The 25435-nt window shown below is 36.9% G+C and overlaps 1 long non-coding RNA gene across 1 annotated transcript in view; it reads left to right on the forward strand.

The window, feature by feature from the left end:
- Window positions 1-9878: 9878 nt before the first annotated feature.
- The window catches only part of LOC132681607 (uncharacterized), a 174439-nt gene continuing 158882 nt past the window's right edge, over window positions 9879-25435 (forward strand). The window contains exon 1 of the long non-coding RNA XR_009611139.2: window positions 9879-10300. This is a non-coding gene — a long non-coding RNA (uncharacterized LOC132681607). The remainder of the gene's footprint in view (window positions 10301-25435) is intronic.

Consider the following 25435-nt stretch of genomic DNA (forward strand, 5'->3'; position numbering starts at 1 on the left):
TGGCTCATGCCTTTAAGCCCAATTCAGTGAGGTAAGTTTATACAGATCTAGATTTTTCAGGTGGGAGTTGGCAAACTTCCTTTTCTCTGTTATTGGCAAAGATGAGGAATAATAGCACATTTGCCTTTTTTGGTAAGAATGTTTACTGGCAAAAACATCACCCCCATCACTGAAAATGGCAACATCAAGTGTCACATGTATCTAGAAAACTAAAGTCTCTCTCAAGAGGCAATGCTATGAAATCAGGATAGATTTTACCTGAAAGGAAGCCTGTTGTTCTCAAGAAAAATATTTTGGGGGATCCATGTGACATCACATTTTCACGCCAAATGAATTATCTTTGGGAGTTGGTGAAGGTGAAGGGAGTACCCTCCTCTTTGGTAACTGAGATACAGCTAAGATTTATAAGCTGTGTATAATGTCTGGTTGCCTCTTCTGATCTACTTACTACTATTTTTCCACTCTCTATTTTGCTCTGGAAGGCTGAACTACACAGACTACAAAAGCCTGCTTTCTTGTACTCTGGCTGTAAGTTGGCCAGTGGGATTATTGACTGGTGATTGGTTTGGGATGAAAATAAAGTAAGGATATTCATCTAATTTCCTCTTTATGGAGTCTGTAAAAATTGTAAGCATTTCTTTACTAAGGCCTGTGGTTTTTATTAGGTGGAACTCTTTATACAGCTGTTCTCCCTAATTTAGCTGTTCGTTCCTCTTGTCCATTCATGCCTAAGGGGGTTAAATGACTTCCCTTTATTGCTTGCCCCAAGGATCTACACTATTCTTTGTTTTCTCCCAAACCTACCTACATCTTTTGGTAAAACTGTCAGTTTGAGTGTGCCATCTCTAAGAGATAATTGTAGGAAGAACATGGAGCTCCAATTGTAGAAGCAATCCGAAGTATGATAGCATTATTAAACTTAGATGTACCTGACAATTTTCCTGGGAAGCACTCATCTTAAACTCTAGGTAGAAATGTTGGTTACTTCTTGAGGCTATTTTTCTGGCTTTGTATTTCTTCCTTCCCTGTCTCTCCTTCCTTTCTTTCCTTCCTTCCTTCCTTCCATCCTTCCATCCTTCCATCCTTCGTCCTGCCACCTACTTTAATTTGCTATTTTGCTCAGAAAAATTTGATATCCACAGTTAGTTTTAACCCAGAATTATAAATTTAGGGAAGGGAAAAATATATAGCATTTTTAGGGTCATAACATATTGATAAATCATTGGGTTTTTTTTTCCAAAGAATGGTTATAAAATATTTGCTATAATAGTTAAAATATTTAAGTCTGATCATATAGCAGTCATTAATTTTGATTGGCACCAAAATTAATCCATCAGCTTTGCAGGCATATAGTAAGATTGTACTTCTTGACTCTCATGTGATTGGAAGAAGTAATGTGACTGATAATTATTTATGGTCAATAATTTGTGAGTGGAATTGACGATGTCACTTTGGGGCTGGCTCATTTACTGTCAGTGGGGGATCCTTCAGAGTTCTTTCCATTTACAACAATAGTCAGAAATTTGCATGTAGTGCATGATCCATCAACTCAAGTCCCAGAATAAAGATGACCCGGAATGGAGTTTTGAACAACTTTGATTACATGTAGTGGGGGTGAGAATTTTTTTGTTTCAAGCTCTCCTAAGTATATGTTGTATTAACCAGCTCAGGCTGCTATAACAAAATACTCGAGACTGGATGGCTTAAACAACAGATATTTTCTTTTTTGTAGTTCTGGAGGCTGGAAATCCAAAATCAAGGTGCTGGCAGCTTAACCTCCTGGTGAAAACTGTCTTCCAGGCTTGTAGGTGGCCACCTGTCCTCACAGTGGTTGGAAGAGAGAGAGCTCTCATCTCTCTTCCTCTTCTTACAAGAAGAGGTCTTTAGCATAGGGATCTACTCTCACGACTTCATCTAAACCTAACTATTTCCCAAAGGCCCCACCTCCAAATACCATTACATTGGGGGTTAGGGCTTCAACATGTGAATTTGAGAAGAGAGGATACAAACATTCAGTCCATACCACGTACTAAGATATCCCTTATTCACATTCAGATTAGATTATCCCTAATAATGGAATTAATTTTATTGATTTGTATCTTCATATGCTTTTTTTAATAGAATGAAAAAAAAGGTAAAGTTATGGCCACTGAGATAGAGGAATTATATGCAGAATATGTTGCAGAAATCGCTGCCAAATTGGTGACAGAAAGAATTACTGAGAATTAGAAAAAATGAGGATACTTTGTGCTTAAGTCCACACTAAATTCTGGTATTGGGACAGAAAAGCTGGGCACATAATGTATGCTGAATTGTGGCAAACCTTTTAATAATGTTTAAGACACAGAAATCCTGTAAGAACAGTCACGAAAAGTATCTCTGGAGCACCTTCTGTGTGCTAGGCATTTTACTAGATGCTGAGGGGACAGCAGTAAGGAAAATAAACAAGGTCCCTGCACTCAGAGAACTCACCTGGGAACATGAAGGAAAGGCAGCAAGCAGTGACACCCAAGAATGGTTAAAGGCTGGAGGAAAAGGAAGGAGCAGATGCCCTGGGAACAGATAGAGAGGGTGTCTAATCTTGACTGGTGGCATCAATGAAGGATTCCTGGATGAGTGTCTAGGCTGAGAAATGAGTTACAAGAGTCAGCCAAGCACAGAGAAGGGAGAGTTTTCTAGACCTAAGTTGATGGTCTATATGTGGAGAGAGGCAGACATTTCTTAGGAAGTAGAGAAAGTATAGCAAGGCTCTTTTAGCCATACTACAGGCGACTGCCTGTGGCATTGGGGAATTGGCCTAGAAGTGCAGGGGAGTTGACTCACTGCAGGAAAACTTTATCAAATGGGAGACAGGAAAGAGGAGGGTTATGAATAGATCAATTCCCTTTCTGTTGCTCTCTCTAAAACAGATGATGATGATGATGATGATGATGATGATGATAAACATGCTAATGTTTCTTGAGAGCCTAGTATGTATTAGGTACCATTCAAAGCACTTTAAACTTACCACCACATTTAATCCTCAGAACGCCTCAAAATCCTAATGTACACACAGAGAATTTGAGTAGTTTGCCCAATGTGGCATTTTTATTATGTGACAGAGCCAGGCTTTGAGCTGAGATCTGTTGAAAGCAGAGCTTGCCCTATTCAGTCAGGTGGAGGTTGGGCTTACTGCTAGAAAGGGAGAGTCTAAATGGGTTGGTGACTACCTGTTAAAAATAGCACTTAAGAAACCAGATGGAAATTGCCCAGCACCATTACAGTTTGTAACTAGGTGATAGATTTGGTCTCGTGATTCCCCCCTCCTCCCTATGTTCTTGAGTATAGGGTTGCAGTTTCAATGGTGCCTTAAAGTGTATGCAGTAAAACACAGCTGGTAACTGACTTTAACTGTAATTATTGGCCTCTTACCAGTATTTAAAGATGCATTGCATGGATCAGTGCTTTGAACTTTGCTTTTTAGTTTTTATCAACAGTGTACCATTACTTTCCTGTGGACCTTTTCTTCACCTTTATTTAGATCTTGCACTGGTCTATAATTACATGAAACCAAAAATTCTCTATGGATTGATTTCCATAAATTACAAATATGTCATGCGTTATGTTACTAGACAAAAGGTCAGCAAACCAATTTGTTCCACCAATAGCACATTTACTAGAGCCTGGACAATGATCTGTTTGTTGAGAGCCTTCTGGTTTTAACTCTTTAGCTTGGGTTTCAACTGAAACACAAATTGTATGTAAAATGGAATTTAAATCACTGTTACCATAATAGTTAAAAGATTACATAATTTTGAATAGGCAGTTGTGAACTGACTTTTGAGTGTAACACATTTATTTTTAACTCAATATTCTGTGATGGGGGATAGATACGTGGTATTTTGCAACATCCCAAATACATCAATTCCAAATTAATCCTGTCAATGTAAAAGCTAATTTTATCATATTAAATTGTAAGTTTAGTAAAAGGAATACTAATAGCTTATTGTTATCTTAAAAATAACAAAATATTACACATTATGCAACTTGAAAATTAAGGCAGATTCTCTCAGTGCCTTGAGTGGTCCTTATAATCAATTAAAAATGAATCTAATAAGATGAGATTTAAATGGCATGAATGAGCTAATTAAGTTTCAAAGAGGAACCTATATCCTATCTGGCAGCAGCTTGTTTGGAAAAGTATTCATCACATGATTTTGGTATCTCTCCATTCTGCAAATGTGAACTCAAAGACTTTTGGTCCTTCCCTTAAATGTTTCTCATTCTCTTTCGAAAACCACAATAACCCCTATGTCTACAAATAATAGCACATTTTTTTTCTTTTTAATTTTTTTAATGTTTATTTATTTTTGAGAGAGAGAGAGAGAGAGAGAGTGCGAGTGGGGGAAGGGCAGAGAGAGAGGAAGACACAGAATCTGAAGCAGGCTTCAGGCTCTGAGCTGTCAGCACAGAGCCCGAAGCGGGGCTCCAACTCACAGACCACGAGATCATGACCTGACCTGAAGTTGGACACTCATCCAACTGAGCCACTCAGGCACCCCAACAGCACAGTTTTTCAATTCTCCTGGAGTTGAAATGTTACCATTATTAACTTCCCTCTTCTCCTTGTCCATTACCCAGTGTGATGTCAAGTCCTGCTTTTCTGGTTGTAGCTCCCCCACTGTTGTCACCTTTTTAGTGCCACTCACCAACAGCAGAGCTTCATTTTCTCTTATTTTGACTATTAACGGGTTTTTCCTGCCTTCGGTCCCTAATACACATTGATATGTGATTTTATTGCTGGACATAAGACTATTCATGTCATCCCCTTCTCTCAAAACATTCTTTCTCCCACAGCCTGCACTCCCAAGTATCCTGGCATCATTCCAGCCTGGCATATCCCATTTCTTTTCCAACCACTGATTCTCATGATTCTTGCATTTCTTAGATTATTCATTACCCTCAAGGCATGCACTACTCTTTTGTGTTTTTGCTTGTTTCTGAAATCACCAGCTCCCATTTTTTGCCCGCCGATATCTTTCCTTTATTTCACAGCTCAGTATAAGTGTTTAGCCCTATTTTCCTGCCTAACAGTTAAATCATATTACTTATAATCCACTACGAGTTATTTGTTTACATTTACTACCACCACCACTGCTATATGTTCATTGTCTCACACATTCTTCACCCTATCTCCATGGCATATATTTAATGTTCACTACTTTAAATAGGTGATAGACTGAGACTGAGAATTTAAATAGCTTCCCAAAGTCACATAGCCAGCTCTAACAATTCCGGACCAAAGCTATATCAGGTTACTCTAAAGCCACAGGACCCTGATATTGTATGGCAATCCATAGGTACTTTCATACCATAATTGGGTGATACATATACTTACATAGACATACACACAGTACTACTATAGTAATGTAGGTGATAGATTGTAGTGTATAGTAATGTAGGTGACAGATTATAGATAACTACTGTAATGTAAATTTAGGCTACTTTGGTTTGTTTTGGAGTTTTCAGAAATATTCTGACTCGTAGCCAATTAATGGCATATTTAACAACTAATGTGTCTTCTATATTTCCTGAGTGCCTTCCTGATGAAAGGTGCCTGCTGTGCGTCACACTACATATGAAGGAATGAATTCCTCTGAAATTTGAGAGTGTTCTCACCAACCCAAGAGTGTTTATTCCTTGAATACTTGGTGGATTCCATCTTTTGTGGTTGGACTTATGATCCTCAGTAGGATTCTGAGAATAAATGAAAGAGGCGGACATTGAAAGTGAAACAGAGCTGTTCCTGTGCCTTAAGAGCCTTGCTTTACTTTTAGCGACAACTAGGGATAACGTTTAGTAGTGCCTGGGCCATCTTGTGCTGGTGTGGGGCTATAGGACAGCACTGTCCTAAGCCACAGGGAATCCAGGAAGAGGCAAATCACAGATGTAACAATTAAGCTGTGAGGCAGCTTTGGTTGCTCCTTTGTTTCTCGACCAATTTGGGATCTTTTGTGTGCTTTTTTTTCATTCATTTTCCGTTCTGAGCTCTCCTTTGCTAATTAAAATTCTAATCACTCTGACAGCTAGAAATAGAAAAATATATATATATATATAATTCTTCTATGCTAGAGAAAGTAATTTCAAGGTGTTTTAGCTGCCAAAGAAATAAACAGAAATGAGACAAAGAAGCTAGTTGTCAGAAGGACAAATGAATTCTGTTTTCCCATTCCACCTAAAAATAAGAAACTTTAGCAAAGGTAACACATTCCTATTTGGCATTGTAATAATTCTAAACACCTAAAGGATAATAAACATGCTTTACTTTCCTATAGGTAAAGGGTTTTTTTTTTTTTTTTTTTTGGTGAAAATAGTCTTTTCTACATTTCTTCATGTCAAACATAATTTACTCTTCTTGGAGAGACATGTAAAGTAGAACATCAAAGGTTTGACTTGATCTCTGTGATATTTTGTTTTTGAAAGTGTTTCCTTTTAATCTTTGATTTTTTTAGATCGTCATTAAATATTTAAGGGAGTAGAAATCCATATTTAAAACAAAGAGAAATTTGTGGTATGATTTCTTTAATAAAATTGTGATGTTAAATTTTAATGCCAGCTGGTCTAGAAATGTTAAATAAAATTGCATCCAAGATGTACTTGAAAATGAGTTTTCTAGAAAGGTAGATTTCCTGAGAAATTTTCCAACTAAATTAATAATCAGACTGAGTTTTGACTGTGTCTGTGAGGGACCCAGAAATTGGGTAGAGTTTGAAAAATATTTACCAGATAAGCTAGTCTCTGAATTTTTTGACATTGACTGATTACTTAATTTTACTAAATTGACCGTACACTTGTGAAAATACAATGAATTGGCTGACTGATCCAATGTTATTTAAATCTAGTTGAATATATGTTTAAAAAAAGATGCTGTTAATCACAAGGGTCATTGAGTGATTCATACTAGACATCCAGATACTTGCATAGGTTTACGTACAACACAAGGCCTCTAAGGTTTTGTTATGAAATAGGGTTGTTTATTGTGTGATATAATTTTCAAAGAGACAGTAGGTACAGCAATGTATTTTTAAAACTTCCACAGCCTAGCCAACTGAAGATTTATTTATATATTATTTTTTTAATTTTTTTATTCATTCATTTATTATTTCATGACCAAAAATTAGGATAAGATTATACTGATTCAATAAAATCTACATTCAGTGGTGGTTATAACTGTTCTTTTAAATCCACTGCATGCACATATGTTTTAGAATCAAATAGCTAGTGTAATTCTTTATAAAAGTACACCTTCACTGTGTTATTTTATTCATGAGCCAAACTGTGTTTTTGTTGTTCTTGTTAAATGATTGATTCAGTAAGTGTATCATCCAGTAATAAGGATTTAATAACCCACAGATATCAAAGAGTCCATAAGAAGTGAGTGTTGTATCTGTATCAACTTCAAGAGACTGATATTTGTAGAAATACCTAGGGAGAGTACTACATGGCTCATATATTTCTGTGAAATATTTAAATCAACTAATGTTCTTTTTTACCTTGTAAAGTAGCACACAATCATGAATGAATGATTTATTGTTGTGTTTATTCTACAATGCTTTTGAAGACACAGTGCTTTAATGAAGACAGCCTGGCAGAAATTTCATGGATAGTGATGGTATAGATACTGTTGAGCTAGTAAGTTGAGAATGTATGAAATTAATCATAATATTTTCCAAAACAGAAAGAAAGAGTCAGATCATGAATATCGCGATGTTTATTGGCAGTGCACTAGATAAAAGTTTAAGTCTCCAACAGAATATTCGGGGGATCATAGACCTGTGAGTAAATATCTGGTTGTCGTGAGCAAAATCACATAATGTCTCTGAGTCTCAATTTCCTAATCTGTAAAATAAAGTCAATAATAGCATCTCTCAAACAGTAGTTATAGTTGCTCATTATTTTTCTGTATGAATACAAAGGGATAAGACAAGCCCTCGCTATTTTATCATAATTATGATACATTTTTGTGATTGTTATTGAATACCTGCAATGTTTAAACTTGCATGCTAGGAATTAAGAGAGACAAAGATGAGTAAGGCAGCAGCACTGACCTCAAGAACCATTTCATTTAGTGGTAGAGACAGCTATGCATACAAATAATTGAATCAATGAGAGAAACGCAGTGACAGCTGAGTAGGGAATAACCTAACTTCTATATAATGGATTCAGATAATCGTGTTATTGTTTGCCTGTTTTTACTTCTATCCAACTAGTCAGTTATAACATTATCTGGGAGTCCGACATGGTCATGCACCTTAAATCATCTCATTGAGTTTGCCTATTTAACCTGTAACCAGATCAATTAGGATAGTTGCAGATGCTTCAACATGGCTTCTGGCCCTCACCAGGGGTACGGTGACCATATAATTTTCTGATAAACCAGATGCAACTGAGACTTCCCTAAACCAGAACATACTGAGAGCAAAAGGGGCACCCTTAATAATCGTACTGGGGTAACAGGCAAAAAATATGAAATCAGAACCTGTAGTTAGCTTAGCCAGAGCCCATCCTTGGGCATAATGAAGCTGGCTTTGAATCAAGTGTCTGCCCATTTCCTAGCTTAACCCTAATTCCTATTTCCAGATTTCTCATGCCCTTTGGATTTGGATTTTGTGTTTGGTCAACATAAACTCTGCCTGAAAGGACCCGCCCTCCCTAATTTCTTTGCTTCTTGAGGCACTGTACACGTTCTGGGGAAGACAGTGATTCCCAGCACCGTTGTGCTTGGCTGCTGAGACCTGCCAAGTCCACAGTGATATCCTGTAAAGGAACACTTGGGTATCATATCTAGGGCTAAGGACAAGGCTGCATGAGAGCTCTCTGATTCAGTAAGAGTGAGAAGTCAGTATACTTCAGCATACAAAATTCGATGAGAAAGGTTTGTGTATGTGAAGATGAGCTATCCGATTTTGGCTGTTACCAATAGGCAAATATTACGATTTTTCACAGATATCTTCCAACTGATAAATTTTATAAATAAAAACAGTACTTATATTATTTTAAGAAATCCCCTTAGAACCTGAAATATTTACATTAAGCTACCACCTGTTTCCAATACTGTCCCAAGTACGCAACAAAAATGGTTTAATTTGATGCATACTGTGATACAGCACACAGAGAAAGACAAAGGGCTTTGATCATAACCTTCTCATTTATTTCCTGTGTGACTTTGAGCAAGTTGTTTACACATCTTTGAGCCTCAGTTTTCAACTAAGACACAAAGATAGTGACAACTATCCACTAGGATCTTTGTTGGTAAAATGCTAAAAAATTGGAGTTTTATCCCCCTCCTTCCTTTTGCTGTTTCTGCTATTATCTGACTGGCTCTTTCTGTCTTATCTTTCTATCCACTGAGAGAAAAACACCCACTAGGAAGTTTAGACATGTGCCTGACTAATGTTTAGATTACGTGTTTCTCCCCCATCATTCATGGATCAGTGACAGCTTTCTCTACACAGTGTCCTCAAAACAATAACAGGCACAGTTGAAAACAAAAGCCAGTCATTTCTCTATCCCAGCTTTGAATTTCAGGGGACTCTTTTCTTATTCCCTCTTTTAGTATGGGAGGTAAAACATACAAACAAAGAAAAAGAAGTCTTGAAATTCATACTTCTCAGCCACAAGAATCAGGAATTTGGAACTTTCTATATTCCAAAAATAAAATATCAAAATCATCTTTGATATCAAGAACCAAAGTCTCCTATACTAAGAACACAGAGCTTATGAAAATTAAATATACAGTATTAAAGAAGCAGGACATGACATGAGAGCACTTTGTGTTTTTTTCCTTTCTGGAATGAGATGCTAAGAGGAAAAGTTAGAGAGGCGAGCCATCAGGATCAGACAGAGCTTAGGATCTTTGAGAGATCTCAACTCTACCTTTCCTTGGAGTTGATATCCTCACAGGCAGTCGGGCAGGGGATGATTTGAGGAAAAGGGGTTTTGAGCTTCTCAGGCAGAAAGGGATCAAGGTCTGCTTCCTGACTGTAAGCATCTGAGGACCCAAAATTGTATGGCTCCCAACGACACTAAGGGAGTCTTCAAAGGAGGCAAATGGCCTTCAGAACAAGAGGGTCCAAGATGACCAGTAAATCTTCTTTGTTCCAGCTCCAGTAGAGAGGAGATAAGAAAAAACTATTTATGGTCATCAGGGAAGAGGAAGAAATCCCTAGCTGGTCACCAAGAGCTGAAGTAAAGTCTTCCCAGAACAGAGTCTGTGAAGATACTGCAGACGTGTTTGAGTTTCAGATGATCAGCAGTGCAGGTGAGAAGGGGTGTTGGGAGCCTGTTACCATGTGTAATCTGTGTGACATTGTTCCAGAGGGAGAGGAGCTAAGAGCCTTGGCATAAACTGCATCCCTGGAACACAGAAAAGTCAGGACAGCTTGAAACCTGAAGCTGTCCTTCACTGCTCATGTTACTTTCAGCTCTGTATGGTTTAGCTCCTGGTAAGTTCTCTAGCCCCATTTGCTACTCCTCTCCTGAGTCTACTCTAGCCCTGTAGTTTTCTTACTCTTCTTCAAACATGAGAAGGTTATTCCTACTCAGACCTTAGCAGGCTGTTCTTTCTGCTGAAAACTCTCTTTGTTCAGATCTTCACAGCTTTGTTCTTTCACTCAAATCTCCAATCTTCGTTCAGATTTTTCTTCAAAGCTCCAAGGTTCTCTTCTTAAAGATGCTACCCACATCATTTTTCCTAAAATAGCCTCCTCTACCATCCTTGCTATCCCTTTATCCTGCTTTATTGTTTCCAGATTGCTTATTACAATCTAAAGTTATATATTTATGTGCATATTATGTGTGTGTGTATGTGTCTCCACTGGAGTATAAGACTGTGAGGGCAAGGATGTTCCAGGTCTCCTTCATGTTTATAGCTCTAGTGCCTAGCATATAACAGGTTTAATTGATACTAGTTGAGTGGCTATATGAATGAATACATGAATTCTTCTTGCACAAAGATATGTCCTGGAAGAGAGGGAGCAGAATGAGTAGAAATCTTGATAGGCTGGATATTTACCACAAGAGTGAAATGACTTAATAAATCTGAAGTGAGTGGGTTGCTTTTAACAGGTGAGATTCATAGTCTGTCCACATTCAGACATGCAAACACACCACTGCCTTCCCTCCACAGACCAGAAATCGGGGTTCACGTGCACGCTAAATTGTATCAAAATAAAGTTGCTTTCCTTCCTATCTGAATTGCGATAATATATTTTAAGTCTTCCACGATTTTATTGCCAGTGCTGATAAGGTATTAATCTGAACTAAGCTCTTCTCTTTCAATCTGTATCTCATCAAAGAACTGTAGTTTAATTAGAGAAATTTTTTGGAAATATTTTTATTGGGCAAGAGAACAATTATTCTAGATATTTTATCCAGATCATGATCACACACCCACACCAAATAAAGTACTCTGCTATTCAATAAAGTTTGTAAGGCATTTGGCCAGACACATGTATGTTTGGAGCTATACATGATTTTTGCATCCATTAGTTTTTCTCTCCCAATTCATAGCATCTTCCTTAAAAGCCAGTTTGTCAGGATCTTGAACCTAGCCTATGCATTTATCTCCATTATTACTTCTAAATTCCTGCAAGTGACAAAAAAGGAATAAATTCTCTTCAGCCCTGGAATTTATTTTCCAGGCAGGGCTGTCAGTGGACCAGACTCATTAAACAAATGAGATCAGAATGATAAGAAAATTACAGCTGAAAGTATCCTCAAAAGAAAACTACAGGAGAGATTGGGGGAAGATCAAGGTAAAAGAATAAATGCAGGGAGCAAAAGCTTCTCTAGGACACTTGTCAGAATAATTATTTAAATGTCTTAAGGTATTGAGGAAAACCATGCCCAGCCCATATCTGCAGTCCTACATTGAATATTTGACTTCAGGATGAAATTTGAGAGCCACACACTTTAGGGTGTGACTTTCCTAGCTGGGATGAATGCCTAGTGTTGGCGTTCAATTTTACAAGAGAAGTAGTTACGGTTTGAGTTAACTCCAGACTGTCAATGAAGACTTGAAGTAGGAAAAAACAAGCAAGCAAAAACCAAGCACTTCCTTTGAAAAGCAAAATAGACTCAATTTCCTCAATGTCAGAGGAAATTTCTCCTTATTTTGGCAGCTGGGCGGGGGCAGGGCATGGGGAATGTAGGGGAGAAAAATTGTCTGCTTGTTACAGGCCCCTTGACTTTACAGTGAATGTTAGCAATCAGTAAGTCAAACCACATTGAAAGCATTTACAGACCAGACCAGACCAGAATACTGTCCTGATCATAGCAGAGGCATACTGGGGAAATAAAACTTTAAACATTTGCAGAGAAAATCCACACCAGGTATTATACAAATTAGCCTCAAACATCTTTCACATATATAAATATATGTCCCAGATATTTGAGGAAAATCAACAACATGGAATCAAAACACCAAAATAAACAAGGAGATCAAATTAGTGCAGAGCAAACAGACAAAATTCAAGAAAGAAAAACTGAACATTCTAATAAGTACACTCAAAGAGATTCAAGAGAATATGCCATTTAAAAACGAGAGCAGGAATTTGCAAAATAGAAAAAATCAATGAATATATTTGTTGGAAAACAAACATAGGAATGCAAATATAATTCAACAGAAGGGCTGAATAAAATAATTGATATTATTGAAGACTCTATTAGTAATGCAGAAGATGAAGTCCAGGAATTCTCCCCAGACACCCAGCCAGAAGACAAAATGATGGAAACCGTGAGTGCCAGGTTCCTTGTAACAGTAGTTTTAAAAGGATAAACAGTACCTTGAAGCATAATCCAATGTAAAAATAAAGGAAACATTTTCAAAGATAAAAAACAAAACACAAAAAAAAAACTTAGGAGCTTTCTCTTAAAAGGGCTCACTGGGTGGTTTAGCAAAATTTGTGCAATAACAACAAAAAAAAAATCAAACATACCCTGGAACTTTTTAGAACTCCATCAATAAATAAAAAATCCTAAATGCTTTCAGAAAACAAGAAAGGGAAATTAAGTTTACTTTCAAAGAAACAGAAACCAACATGATTATCAGATACTTTTTATAAAATACCATATAGAGAAAATAATGGCACATATCCTAGAATAGGTTCAAGAAAGGTATTGTTTATTTCTAGTCTAATCTGTGTTGTTTGCTTCTTTCTGGTAGCTTTGGGTTTAGTTTTTGCTTTTTGAGGTTTGGGTTTAGATTATTTTCTTCCTCCTCTACATTTTTAAGTTGTAAAATTGGGTTGTTGACTGGACATCTTTCTTCTTTTTTAATGTAAATATTTAGAGATGTAAATTTCCCTCTTAGCACTGTCATAGCATCACACAGATTTTAGTATGTTGTGTTTTATTTTCATTTGTCCCAAAATATTTTGTAGTTTTCCTTGAGATTTCTTCTTTGACCCTTTGGTTGTTTAAGAATGTGTCATATAATTTTCATATAGTTGGGGATCTTGTAGTTTTCCTTCTATTGATTTCTAGTTTAATTTTATTATGAAAATATACATTTTATGATTTGAACCCTTTCTATTTTTTAACACTTGTGACCTAACATATGGTCTGTCGTGGAGAATGTTCCGTATCCACTCGAGAAAAAAATGTGTATTCTGATGCTGACGGGTATAATGTTCTGTATATGTCCGTTAGGTTTAATTGGTTTATAATGTTAAGTCCTTTATTTCCATATTAATCTTCTGTCTGGTGTTCTATGCATTATTGAAAGTGGGCTAATGAAAATTCCACTATTACTCTAGATCTTTTTATTTCTTTGTTCAGTTCTGTCAGTATTTGCTTTATACATTCACAGCATTTGTGTTTATACTTGTAACATCTTGGTGAATTGATCCTTTTATCATTAGGGAATGTCCTTCTCTGTGTTTTGTAACAGTTTTTGACTTAAAGTCTATTTTGTCTGTCATTAGGATAACTAGCCTAGGCTCTGTTTTAGTTACTATTTGCAAGGCATAACGTTCCTGTCCTTTTACTGTCAAGCTTTGCATGTCCTTAGATCTAAAGTGAGTCTCTTATACACAGTATATAGTTGAATTCTGTTGTTGTTTTTTAATTTATTCAGCCAATATGTGTCTTTTGATTAAATGAAAATTACATTTATATTTAATGTAATTACTGAAAGGGAAGGATATACTACTGGCGTTTGGAAAATTGTTTTTTGTGTTTCTTACAGCTTTTTTTGTCCTTCATTTTCTCCCTTACTGCCTTTCTTTGTGTTTAGCTGATTTTTTGTGATGATACTCTTTAAGTCTCTTCTCATTTCCTTTTGTGTATTCTGTAGATATTTTATTTGTGTTGACTGTGAGTATCACATACAATATCTTAGAGTTATAATCATCTGTTTTAAACTGATACAAATTTAATATCAGTCTCATGCCAAAGCTCCTTTACACCTCAGCCCCTTTTTATATTATTAATGTCACAAATTACATCTTTACATATTGTGTGTCTATTAACATTGATTTATAGTTACTTTAAACATTTACCTTTTAAATCCTATAGAAAATTACAAATAGAGTTATGAGCTAAAATGATAATACTGTGTTTGTTTATGTATTTACTTTTATTAGAGAAATTTATATTTTCATATGGCTTCAAGTTACTCTATTGTATTGACTTTCTCTTGCAGCTTTCAAGATCCTCTCTTTGTCCTCGAATTTCAACGGTTTGATTATGTGTCTCAGTGTAGGTTACTTTGAATTTATCCTACTTGAAATTCACTGAGTTTCTTGTATTTGTTTTTTTTTTCTTTAATTTTTTTTTTAACGTTTATTTATTTTTGAGACAGACAGAGACAGAGCATGAATGGGGGAGGGGCAGAGAGAAAGGGAGACACAGAATTGGAAGCAGGCTCCAGGCTCTGAGCCATCAGCCCAGAGCCCGACGCGGGGCTCGAGCTCACGGACCGCGAGATGGTGACCTGAGCTGAAGTCGGACGCTTAACCGAATGAGCCACCCAGGCGCCCCAAGTTTCTTGTATTTGTATATCCATTCTCTGCACCCCTCTCCCCCACCAAATTTGTGAAATTTTCAGCCATTATTTCTTCCAGTAAGCTCTCTGCCCTTTTCTCCCTCATTTCTCCTTCTGGGACTCCTATTATGCTATCTTGGCCTACTTTTTAGTGTCCCAAAAGTCCCTTGCGTGCTGTCCATTTTTCTTTATAATTTGTCGGGGTTTTTTTGCTTCTCATACTCAGTCGTTTCCAGTGACTCATCTTCATGTTCACTCATTCTTCAGTCTGATTAAATCTACTACTGAACCTCTCTAGTGAAATTTTTTCACTTCAGTTGTATTTTTCGGCTCCAGAAATTGTGTAATTCTTATACACACATACACACATAACTTTTTCTTACTATTTTCCTTTCGTTCATAAATCATTCTGATTTTGTATAAATTATTGCTTGTATTCTCTTTTAGTTTAATTAATATACTTAAGACATTTGTTTTAAATTTTTGTCTAGTCAGAGGTCTATGTTTGTTTAGTTTTGTTTTCAGAGATTAATTTTGTGCCTGTGGATTGGCCATATTTCCTTGTTTGTATGCCTTGCAATCTTTTGTTGAAAAGTAAACCTTGGAAACCACAGCTACCTCTTTGAGTGTATGTAAACTGGCTATGTGCAGGGGAAAAGCCTCACTAATCAGCCCAGCATGAATATTTAAGGTCTTCTCAGACCTTTTCTGAGCCTGCATCTTCTTTGGGCCTGTGTGTGTATATTCTTCAAAATATTCCATACAAATGTCTGCTTTTCAATGTTTTAATTTCCCCAGGAGTCTCATTCCATCTTCTTGGGGACTTAAATGTTCTAGTGCATTTCTCTGCTCATAATTTCTTGCCCCAGGCATCTGCAGGTCTTCAGTCTCCCTGCAGTTTCATGTGCCATGGTGCCTGCCACAGCCTCCCATGGCTTTCAGCCTGGCATCCGTCCTATGCTGCCATTCCTCTCTGAGCTCTTAGTCCAGCAGTTTAGAAGCTAGTCCTTCTTGGATCTCACAGAAAGGCCACAATGTTGCACACAAGTTCTGCTTTTTTCCTTTCACCCCAAAGGAAGGAGCTTGGAATTGGACAATTTCCCCCTGACTTTGTCATGCCACTGAAGGGAGGGAGAATAGTAAGGGCAAGCAAAAACACTGTGAAATTTCCTACCATTTTGAGTGTGGCTTTTTCTTCACTGGTTGTTTGCTTGGTTGCTGCAGATTTTTAACTATTTTTTTCGGACCTTCTACAAAGCTATTTTAGTTAGTCTGGAACTATTTATTTGATGTTCCTAGGAGAGGATGAGAGCCCGAAACTTCCTAGTCCACCCCCCGAAAGGTATCTTAACTCTATATGTGGTCTGATGTATATTTAATTGTGAGATTAAAATAAAGTCTCATTTGGGCATCCAGAGATTCAGTGAGCTTACCAGTCATGATGTCTTTCTGCATAAAAAATTCAAAAATACTGCAACAAAATCTTAATAGTAATTTTAAATATTAGTATTGTTATTACTATTATTCAGGTAATAGAAATCAAAGAATGGTAAATTAATAAACAGAAAACATAGGACTCTGTTTTTAAAATATTGATAAGTAATAAAAAATGCAATAACAATATAGGATAAAAATTCTAGAACAGTGGTTGATTACAAAGAAGACCGGAAGCAAGAGAGAAAAGTGATGGCTTGTTATATTCTTCTGCTGTTCAGATGGTGGATGCAATTTGTTATAGGTTTTGATAACAAAAGCTTATGTGTCTGGCAGAGATCATATGGTATAACTGAGTTTAAAAGCACAGATCCATGGGGTGACTGAGTGGCTCAGTGTGACTCTTGATTTTGGCTCAGGTCATGATCCCAGGGTAGTGGGATGAGCCCTGAATTGGACTCTGTGCTGAGTGTGTAGCCTGGCTAATTGCTTTTTCTGGGTTGCCTGGGTGGCTCAGTGAGTTGGGCATCTGAGTCTTAGTTTCAGTTCAGGTCACAATCTGGTGGTTTGTGGGTTCAAGCACTACACTAGGCTCTGTGCTTAGAGTGCGTGCAGAGGCTGCTTGGATTCTCTCTCTCTCCCTCTCTCTCTGTGCCCCTCTCTCACTCATGCGTGCTCTCTCTCAAAAAATAAATAAATAAATAAGCTAAAAAAAAAAAGATTCTGGTTTTTCCTTTCTCTTGCCCCTCTTCCCTGCTCGTGCTCTGAATAAATAAATAAATAAATAAATGCACAGATCCTGGGCACCTGCCTGGCTCAGTTGGTACCACATGTGAGTCTTGCTGTCAGGGTTGTGAGTTTGAGCCCTTGTTGGGTGTAGAGATTATTTAACAATAATATATATACATATATGTGTGTGTGTGTATATATGTGTGTGTGTATATATATTTGTGTGTATATATATGTGTGTGTATATATACGTGTGTATATATATGTGTGTGTGTATATATATGTGTATATATATGTGTGTGTGTGTATATGTATGTGTGTGTGTATATATATATATATATATATATTCTTTTTAAAAGTGAGAGTATAGATCCTAAGTAAAGTCCTATAAATCACAACCAGTAGAATATTAAAACAAATGGTAATATCCAGTGTCAGTGAAGGTATAGTGAAACTGATGACCTTATACACTGTTAGTGGAAGTGGAGTGGCTGAAGTCTTTCTGGAGAACAATTTGCAGTATTCATCGAATTTTAAAATATGAACGTTTTTGCCCAGCACTTCTACTTTTGTAAAAATTACCTGGCATTTTACCTAAAAAGACATGTATAAATATTTTATTAACATATGTTTTTTCTAAAATGAAAAATAAAAGGAAACTTGTACATCCATTACATGAATGGTTTTGGATTTTAGTGAATACATAGTGTGAAATACTATTTAAGCAGCTTAACAGAGAAAGATCAATTGACATGGAAACAGCTCCAGGACACATCGTTAGGTCAAAATGCAAGTAGTAGAAAAGATATACATTATGACTGTATTGTATAAGTAACAAGACGATATCACATATTTGTATGTGTGTTTGTAAATGCATGGGAAAATCTAAACTATACTAATAGTTAATGATGGGAATGCGATTGGGCACGTCTTGGTGAATCAATAGATTTTCGCTTTTTACTATATGTGCTTCTGTATTGTTTGAATGTATTGCCCATATTTTTTTTGTGTGTGAAATTAATGAAAGCATGTTTAATCAAACCAGTTTGGAATAATATGACTGCCTAGTCACATAGGTAATTTATGTTTGTCATTAACATGGCCGAAAGGACCTTGCTACCATTTTTTAAATTTAAACATTTTTTTCTTAGAGGTTTTGGCACAGACACAAAATAACCCGGTTGTTAGGGTCAATCCTGGTATTATTGAAGATTAGTAAACAGGTAGAGATAAATTTGTCTCTCTTCTAGGAGGAGAAAGAATGCAAGAACCGAGTGCTAAGTGGAATCAAATAGAAATGTGTATACAATTGAAATGTTTAAATCAACCAGTTCAAAACAAGGCTAATCCAAACAATGATAACCTGATTGTCTCCTGATGTATTAATTTGCCTATCCAGCTACTTAGTTCACTGTTTGATACAGTGTTATTTTTAATTTGTGTGTGGTGTGTTAGTTTCCATATGTGTTTGTCGTTAGTTAACAATTACAAGAAATTCCGTTCAAAGGATTTGATTATGTACATTCTTGTGGGAGGACCAGAGCAGAGGTTTGGCACGCTGGTGTTCTGTGCTTTGGAACACTCCTTCCCCCATTTCTTTTAGCAGTCAGCAGAGTAGGCTGACGTGAGGGAAATGCCTGCCAAGGAACTTTAGAAGGAGGCAGTTTTTAATTAACAGGGGCCAGAGAAGGTGATAACCCCAAGGGGTAGTGAAGAGAAATTAACATGGAAAAGCAGTTCCACGCTTATGTGGGTCCCACAAGGCCGGCCGTATTAGTGGTGTCTGTTCTGATTGAACTTTTGCTGTGTCTTTTTATTGATTCACTTGTCAGAATCTGACAAAAGGACTGCTGCCCGTCAGTTGTTTGCTCAGAGTGGTGGGTTATGGCTAGAAAATGCTTCCTTGTACAGCTGACTGCAGAGCGAGAGCTGTCGTTTTGGTTATCATTTTACAGACATGATTAATGTTGTTGGGCTTTACGTAAGAATTAAGCACATGCACACACATACAGTCTGACAGGCTTACTTACCCTGGATCTTTGAGCCTTTTCATTCTCTTAGTTCTTTGCCTGGTTTTGCAGAAAACTCTTTTAATTATTAAAATATTTTAAAATGCAATTTCAGGGATAATACTTACGCTGACTGTTGCAGACACTTTTTTCTGCCATTTACCAAGCCCTTGGCTTAGGAAACATTTTAAAAGAATAATACCTTGTGAATAAATATTTCAAGTTTCTTTCCCAAGGATGAAAATGAATAGTAAATAAAGCATGTAAAGATCTTGTGAAATCAGCTCATGTAAGAACGAGGAGAAGGTGGAGGGATTTTCTCTTCTTTTTTTTTTTTTAACTGCCGAAGAAGGTACATTGAGCTGGCAAGCCTAGGGTGGGCCCCAGGAGAGCTTTTGTGCTTTTAGCACAGTGAGAATGGAAACATTCTTTAAAATATTTTAAGAACGTTTTAAACACTGTGTGGGTCTTTTTGCCTCTGTGAGAATCACACTTACTGTAGAATTCTGTGTGAGTTTACCAGTTTCAAAACAGGCTTTTATCTAAAGCAAGGGCAGACTTCCCATACTTTTTAAAAAGAGGTGATGATCATCTTTGCTAAATTCAAAGAGTTTTATCTCACTGTTAGCTTACTTGAAATACAGTATTTATTAAAGGCCAATTAAAAATAAAATAGTAAGATCTTCAGTACTCTATTCGGATCCATTCCCTAGAGGTCCCCCCCCCCCGCCTTTTTCTCATTTTTTTTGAGGTTTTGAACCCATTTGTAAAGATGTTATTCAGCCAGTTACATATCACTCGCATCCATAGTTAATGAGCATCTAAATCAGTGGCCATTAACCACCTGTAGTAATTGAAGACTTGAAATGTGCTCCATCTAGGGGTGCCTAGGTGGCTCAGTCAGTTAAGCACTTGACTTCAGCTCGGGTCAGGATCTCATGGTTTGTGAGTTTGAGCCCCACGTCGGGCTCTGTGTGACAGCTCGGAGACTAGAGACTGCTTCAGATTCTCTGTCTCCCTCTCTCTGCCCTTCCCCTCCCCTGCTCATGCTCTCTCTTTCTCTCTCTCTCTCTCTCAGAAATAAACATTAACAAAAATTAAAAAAAAAGAAATGTGCTCAGTCTGAATTGAGATACAGTGTAAGTGTGAAATGCACACTGGATTTTATAGATGTATTATGAAAAATGGAATATAAAATATCTCAATCACTTTTTATGTTGATTATATGTTTTTATAATTTATTTGATATATTGGGTGAAGTATATTATTAAAATAGTCTTACATGATTGAATTTTTTTTCAACGTAGCTACTAGAAAATTTAAAATTGCCTATGTGTCTCACATTGCCTTTCTATTGGAAGCATTATTTTGGGGGATAGTAAAATTCACTATTTATTAAGAATTTGCTACATGACATGTGCTGTGTTAAACAGTTGATGTGTATTATCTCATGTAACCTTGTAATTACCACCGAGATAGATGATATTGTTACCTGTCTGTAGACAAGGAAGTTTAGGCAAGAGGTGTGAAGTAACTTGCTTAAGATTATGCAACTGTATAAAAATATTTCACTTTTCCTTCAATACTTTTTATTGACTATCTACATCTTATTGTGTGTAAGACATGGAACTCTGCATGGGCAATGCAGTGTAATTAATTACTCTGTGATATGTATTAGTGCAACTCTAGATGGATTTGGGGAGATTAAAGATGGCCCAATTAATTTTTGCAAACTCTATTTATAAGGTGTATTAGGTTTTAGAAGATAAAGCATTAAAGTGCTCACAGAAATTTCTTATATTCCATGGTAGGAAATGTTTGAAATGCGTCTTGTGAAAAGTTTGAAGAGAAGACATTATATGAAAGAGACTGACAAATAGTATTGAATTTAGAGCGAACTCTCATTTCAAATGTAAGGTTTAAGGTTTATATATCTTTGGTATAGGAGAGGATCAGGCAGTAGTTCTAGACCTGGAAAATCTCTTATTTTCTGCAGAGCTGGAAGTGTTTTGAGGAGCACAGTACACTTCTTCTCAGCCATGTTCAAGTTAAGAGGAAAATCGGAATCAAGAGAATGAGAGGGACAGAGAGAATGAATTAGCCCTAAAGTGTATTAGCCTTGAAACGCATTGTGTCTCCCCCAAATCTCTTAAAGATCTCAATATCTAACCAGGCTCCCACAGAAAAAAAAACTTCAACATCATTTTCAATTCCTTCCTCTCTGACATTCTCATCTATTCTTTTCCATACCCTCAACTTTGCCTTTTCCTCTCTTACTTACTGCTCTTACTTAAAGTCAAATTCTGTAGAAATTTTTATAGTCTCCAACATGGTTCCTGTATCCAGAACCTTCCCACTATAATTTATCATCCATATTGGCACCACGGCTATTTTTCTAAAACATAGATTTGATTGTATAATTTCCTTACTTGAAAGTCTTGGGAGGATCTATTTAGTCTCCTTAGATTTTAAGGTTAGACTCCTCAGGAAGATATTCCCTGCCTCAATGTATCCTCCCAGCTCCCACCTCTCCCTGCTTAAGCCACCTATTTTCCAGTCACACTGAAACTACGCAATTGCTTCTGCATGAGCAATTGGGAATTAAATGTCTGAATCCTGCCAGTAGAGTACCATTTCACCACATGTGTGTGGTCACAGCCGGAGATGAATTCATACCAGATCCCTGAAGCCTGAAGGCTGTGTGCATTCTGGTTGTTATTTGATGATTCAGATTCACACTGCCAGACCTTTGTAAAGCCTGAGTTTTACCTGATAGATTCCAGAAAAATGCCTTAAGGAACACTGGCCTTTTCTATTTCCAAATAAAATCTGAAACCACTTCCTGCTGGAAAATGTGAACCTGATCCTGATGGTTTTTATTTCTCTATGTCATCATTTAGGTCAAGACAATGATGTTGAGAAAACATTTATTATTCCTGAAATCAAATCCTAGAAAAAAAGTATTGACAGATGATATTTTAATTGGTTTGGCCTCTCTGGTGATTAAATAATCATGAAACCTCTTCTGTTTAACAACGGCTTGGAGTCCTTTGTATTCTTGCCTCGAAGCGGAGCAGTTTCTAGCTGGTAACACTGTGATTGATTTTTCCATATCAAATACAATGTTACGGTCTATTGTTTCCATAGCAAACATATAGCATCTGTCTTCAAATTCAGACTGTGGTCCTGCACTAGCCAGTATTACTTTATATGACCACATCCTTCCATTACAAGTATGAGTGGATTAATATCGATTTTTTCCCCTCTTGTCCAAGACTGAAGGTCTATCTTAACAGAAATAATTTACACAGCTGGCATATAAGGATATGCTTACTCCTCCTTACTTTCATGGTAAAGATTATTGCTTCGTCTGAAAATCAGATTCTGCTATTTTTAACCCATAAATAGGTTGAAAAGGGCAACACGCTTTGTAGCTCCAGCCATTTATGTTGCCATATGTTTCCAATAACATCTTGGAGCTTTTAGAAAACTTTGACCTTTTCTTCTGTTAAAACTGTAGAAAAACCGCAAGGAGCTGGCAAAAACCATGTATCACCCTGACTTGAATGCAGTATGATTTAGCTAAACACCAAGAATTCTAAAGTGTGCGTGTAACCCATTTTATAACTTTAAATTGTTCCTCTTAAGCCAGAAATTGACAACAGAATCTCTCTGCTTCATCCATTTATAATTCACGAAATTTCCGCCCACCCCAGCCCCAAAATACACTCATCCCCATCTTTGTCCTGTTGCTCAAGAACATTTCCTTGCCTCAAATGCCCTCACTCTCCTCTATCGCTACACTAAACTTACCCACACTTCACAACTTAGATCAAATTTTGACTTACTCTCTGGAGCTCAGTGAAACTGTTCTGGTCCTTGGTGGTTTTTCCTTTTATATTCTTCTAATGGTAAAGTAAGCACTGTAAACATGAAGTTTTAATGACATCATCTCTTGTGTATACCTGATATGGTCCTGGATGTCACCCAAGGTATAATCAGCTTATAGGTGAAATGTATGTGAAAGAGTCAAACTACGGAGCCCTGCAAATGTTCGTTGTATCTGAATTTGTACTCTTTTAGTTCCTTAGTATGTCACCTCGCAGCAGGTGAAGCTAATGTTAACCGGTAGCTGCAAATTCCAATATGGCGGAGTTTCTTGTTCCAATACTAGCAATGTGAACGAAGGCTGAATTAAGAAATTAAAGAATCTGAGTTCCAGGCCTGGTTTCACCACTATCAAATTGTATCACCTTGAGCAAGGTAATTACCATTTTGGGATTCAGATTCTTTGCTTAAAAATGATGTGGCCATGACTGATGAGACCACAAAGAACTGCTTTTTCTTTTATACGCTCAGTCCCAAAATCCATGTGATGGATTCTGCGCTAAATTCTGTGCCATGCGTGACCCTGCCCCCATTTTTCGTGGGTGATGGGAGTAGAGCATTCCTGACTCAAGCTGAGCCAATCAAACTCTGGCTTTGAAGAGGGAGATTTTTCTCTTTCTTGGCGTGTATACTTATTTTACTGAAGTATATTTTTCAGCAACGTCCTGACAAAGAATTCCTTGTATGTTTAAGTGCATCTTTAGTCTACCTTCACACTTGATTGGAAGTTTGGCATAGAATCGTAGGACAAAAAGAATTTTCTCTCAAAATTTTGAAAGCACAGCTCTACTATCATCTAGCTTTGGTGTTGCTGTTGAGAACCTGACTCCCTTTTCTTTGTGTATTTTTTTGCTGTTACTTTTTTATTAATGCAGTTTTCTTCTGACTCTCTGAGGACATTTATTATAGCTTAGAAGAAAATTAAACTTGTTGAACATCTTGAATTTGGGGAAGGTATTTATATCTGTGTCTTCGTCAAACCTGGGAAAATTTTGATTATCATTTCTTTAAATAGTTTCTCTGACCCTTTCTCTCATCTCTTTCTGGGACTCTCACAGTGCTTGTGTTGGTCTCCTTGATAGTATCCTACACGTCCCTTAGGCTCTATTCACTTTTCTTAAATCTTGTCCTTTCTGTTCCTTAGATTCAATAATTTTAATTCTCCTATCTTCACATTCACTGATTCTTTCTTCTGCCTGCTTAAATTAGCCTTTGAATCCCTTTAGTAAAATTTTTATTTCAGTTATTGTATTTTGTAATTCTAGAATTTCCTGTTTCTTTTTTTCTCACTCTTTATTGATACTTCAGTTTTGTTCCTTCATCATTTTCTTTGCTCTCTCCACATCTTTCTTTAGTTCTATGAAGATCTTTATAGTAGTTATTGTAAAGTCTTCTTACAGCAGGTCCTCTCTCTGGTATGGATGATTTCCTTTGGTTTATTTTTTTCCTTTGAATGGGCCATACTTTCCCATCTCTTTGTATATCTTTTGTTTGTTTGTTTTCATTTTGCCTTTTGGTCCATAACTGGACATTTGCATCTAATCATGTGGTTATCTCTGATAATCAGATTCTCCCCTTCCCTGGGCCTTGATGTTTTGTTTGTTGATTGTTTTTCTCTTTGTTTTGAATCAATCTGAGGTATAAACTTCAGGTCTTTTTTTTTTTTTTTTTTTTTTTTCTGACACTGTGCCTTTCCCAGACTATGCACAGTGATCTTCTGATTTCCAGTTTATGCAATTGCTTTTCAATGTCCTAGTCATTAATATCTGGCTTCTAAGATGAGGAAAAGAAAAATGAAGGGGCGGGGGGAGGTGCCACCAATTTACATCTCCTAGAACTTGCTTCAGCCCAAGGGTTTGGGGAGTGGAGTGAACACAGGCCAAGTTGCCCGCCACAGGACTGGTGGTGGATAGGTAACCACTGCTGAGCTGAGGCCGAAATTAACTGCAGTTTGTCCCTTAGGCTTTGCCTTCACAGTTGCAAAGCACCTATAGACTCCAGAGTTCTAAAATAGTTGCATTAGGTAGATTCTGCCTGTGCACTTGTTGTCTAGGTGGGGAGACAGGTTCCTGGTATTTTCTGCCCTACTATTTTCTCAGAATTCTCTCTGTAAAATAAATGTACACATTTATTTAATTCTTATTTTCAGCCACATGCCAAAACCTCTTTGTAAGGTACATGCTCAGCCTGAATCTCAAACTTCCCATTTTCACATTCTATAATCTCTTGGGGCTCCAGCCTGTGGACCATGAAATCATGACCTGAGCTGAAATCAAGTCAGATGCCTCACTGACTAAGCCACCCAGGGGCCCCTCAACTACTTTTAATGTAGGTTTTCAAATATTCTGTT

This window comes from Panthera onca, chromosome A1, assembly GCF_046562875.1.
Source record: "Panthera onca isolate mPanOnc1 chromosome A1, mPanOnc1 haplotype 2, whole genome shotgun sequence".
In the NCBI taxonomy this organism is placed as follows: domain Eukaryota; kingdom Metazoa; phylum Chordata; class Mammalia; order Carnivora; family Felidae; genus Panthera; species Panthera onca.